Source organism: Gossypium arboreum, chromosome 12 (assembly GCF_025698485.1).
Source record: "Gossypium arboreum isolate Shixiya-1 chromosome 12, ASM2569848v2, whole genome shotgun sequence".
NCBI classification, from domain to species: domain Eukaryota; kingdom Viridiplantae; phylum Streptophyta; class Magnoliopsida; order Malvales; family Malvaceae; genus Gossypium; species Gossypium arboreum.
In genome coordinates this window covers 111945686-111949114 of record NC_069081.1, presented here as the reverse complement: position 1 = coordinate 111949114, position 3429 = coordinate 111945686, and the positions used below count along the sequence as shown (strand labels likewise).

Here is a 3429-nt window from a genome sequence, read left to right as displayed (position 1 = left end):
AGTTCACAAGTGGTTTATCCCAATCCTATCTAGAATAACCCGAAGTAGCCTTAGAACGGCTAAAATCATCTCAAAACTTCTTTGATGCTGACTGAAATGACTTATTCGATGATCTCTTCCGTGAGTCTCTAGCTTCAAAGTTAGCTTTTCTTTTCTCTTTCCCAAGCTCTTCAACTTTACACGCTCGCTCAACCAGTATTACGAACTCTTTTATTTCAAGTATACCAACTAGCAGTTTAATATCTTCATTCAACTTGTCTTCAAATCTTTTTCACATGATAGCTTCGGTTGAAACACATCGCGGGCATATCGACTGAGTCTCACCAATTTCCGCTCATATTCTGTCACAGTCATTAATAAACTGTAATTTATACATATTTTTACCCCATGCTTAATGCATTTTATGGATGATTTTTCCTTAAATTTAGTGAATTTGATGCTCCTAATGCTTTAATTTCATGTTTTATACTTAGGAGAGCATAGGAGAGCGAAAGGAACGAGAAACGAGCCCAAAACAAAAAAAATGGGCCAAAGTACGAACGTAACATGGCCTGGACTTCCTCACATGGGCAGCCCACATGGCTGTGTCAATCTGGCAGAATCGAAGCACGACTCACACGGGTATAACACACGCCCGTGCCATTCTAACAGGCTCGAACACAGCCTGAAGTAATCGTACACGGGCGTGTCCCTACCGAGCCCAAGTTGAGTCCAATTCAAAAAAGGCCACTTTTGAGGGCTCATAGGCATTCCAAAGCTTATAAATACACCCTAGAAGAGGAAAAAAGGGGACACACAGGGTAGGGAGTAAGAAATTACTCCAAGGAAGCCGATTGATTCATCTCAGAAGGCGGATTCATCATCAAGACTGAAGATGTCTCCTCAATTCCCCTTCAGGAGTTTTGGGTTTTCTTTATGTTTTGAATTCTTTATTATTATGAGATTTTTTCTTATTTAGTTATGAACTAAAACCCTTAAATACCTAAGGGGAACGAAACCTAAGATAAATCTTGCTATTATTTTCTAAATTGTATGATAAATATTTAACTTGTTCTTAATCATGTGTTCTTAATTCTTGTTTTGATATCCCAGGATACTGATTCAAGATAAGCTCTTATTTAGAGGAGGAATAGACCCTGTCTAAGAGCACATTTGTCATAATTAAGCGGAGTTGATTGCACGCCTAGACATAGGGTGACAAGATTTTGTCGGATTAGGGTGAAACCTAATAAGGGGATCCATAGATCGCATTAATGCAACCCTAGGGTGTTAATTAGAAAAAGGTCTCAATTATTCAGTCTAGGGATTAGACATTATTAGTCTTGAATAGGGATAATAACATAACTTAGGGATCTCTACGGAACAAGTTAAATGAATAAATCATCCGATTCAGAGCCAGGATAACAAGTATAGTCTAGGTGCATTTTTCCTTAGGTATTGTCTTAATTCAATCGATTTTTCAAAAGAAATTCCCCAATTCTATTCTCTGAGAGTTCTTAGTTTAGATAATTAGTTAGTTAAAACAAAACCCCCATTATTCTTAAGCTAGATATTGAAAAGATAGTCATTACTAGTACTTTTAGTTCCTTTGGGTTCGACAATCTGGTCTTGCTAAAACTATACTACTGTTCGATAGGTACACTTGCCTACATCACGATAATAGTTAGTTTCAAGAACGATTAATTATAAATTTTTAAAACCTATCACGAAATCACGCGATCAAGTTTTTGGCGCTGTTGTTGGGGAACTAAAATATTAGGAACACTCAATTTTTATTACTTTAGCCATTTATTTTTCTTGCAATCTAATTTTATTTTTAATTTTATTCTAATTTACTAATTTTTTTTTCTTCTGGCAGGTTTTTATAGTTTATGACTAGAAGAAACCCGTCAGGGCCACTACTTTTTGATGAAGAAATCGATCGCACAGTTCGTAGAAACTAAAGAGAAATAAGGCGAAGCTTAAGATACACAGAGAATGAGTAAAGGACAATACTCAACCCCAATCAAGAGATGGTGAAAACCAAGGCAATCGCCTACCTCCGCAATTGCGCTAATCAAAATCTGTTCCATGCACTATGTGTGATTATGCTAAACCTTCTTTAACAGGAACTGAATCAAGCATAGTTAGACCTGCTGTAGCTGCAAATACTTTTGAACTGAAACCTAACACAATTCAAATGATACAACAGTTTGTTCAGTTTGATGGTTTGCAGGATGAAGATCCCAATGCTCACTTAGCAAACTTTTTGGAACTATGCGATACATTTAAAATCAATGGCATTTCTGATGATGCCATACAAATTTGGTTGTTTCCCTTTTCATTAAGGAACAAGGCTAAATAGTGGTTGAACTCGTTACCACGAGGGTCAATTACTACTTGAGAACAAATGACCGAAATTTTTTTACTAAAATATTTTTCGCCGGCTAAAACGGCTAAATTACGTAATGATATCTCTTTTTTTGTGCAGATGGATTTAGAAACACTCTACAATGCATGGGAGAGATACAAGGACCTTTTGAGAAGATGCCCTCACCATGGGTTACCGCTTTGGCCTCAGGTTCAAACATTCCATAATGGCCTGAATCCTTCGACTAGGCAAATGGTTGACGTAGCTGCTGGCGGAACCATCAATAATAAAACACCTGAAGATGCTTATGAGTTCATAGAGGAGATGTCACTGAATAACTATCAGTGGAAAGTCATGAGGTCAAAGCCAACGAAAACAGCTGGTGTTTGTAACGTCGATTCGGTCACCATCCTCTCTAATCAGGTAGAACTCTTAAATAAAAAAATTGATGGTTTTCTTAGTACTTCATAGGTTCACCTAGTAATATAGTGCGAAGCAAGTGGAGGTGGAACAAGCCATTTGGAATACCAACCTTTTGGCCACAACATGGATAACGAGCAATTAAATTACTTGGGTAATAATCCTCGACCTCGAACCAATCCATATAGTAACACTTATAATGTAGGTTGGAGGAACCACCCAAATTTCTCATGGGGAGGCCAAGGAAATCAGCGACCACTTCCGGGCTACCAACAGCCACCCTATCAATAGGAAAAGAAGCCGAACCTTGAAGATATGCTTACAAAGTTTATCTCGGTGTTAGAAACCTGCTTTCAGAACACCGAAACAGCACTTAAAAATCAACAAGCATCGATCTAAGGGCTCTGATTGTGAGGTTTCGTGATAGGTTTTAAATATTTATAATTTCTTGTTTTTGAACTAACTATTATCGCGATGTAGGCAAGTGTACCTATTGAATAGTAGTATAGTTTTAGCAAGACCGGATTGTCGAACCCAAAGGAACTAAAAGTACTAGTAATGACTGTCTTTTTATTATCTAGCCTAAGAATAATGGGGTTTTGTTTTAATTAACTAATTATCTAAACTAAGAACGCACAAAGAAAAGAATTGGGGAATTC

The 3429-nt window shown here is 37.2% G+C and overlaps 1 non-coding gene across 1 annotated transcript; it reads right to left on the bottom strand.

Annotated features, from left to right (window-relative positions):
• Positions 1–2437: 2437 nt before the first annotated feature.
• Positions 2438–2544, bottom strand: LOC128286126 (small nucleolar RNA R71). The gene has a single exon (XR_008276671.1). It is a non-coding gene; the product is annotated as a small nucleolar RNA R71 (small nucleolar RNA).
• Between the last annotated feature and the right edge of the window lie 885 nt (positions 2545–3429).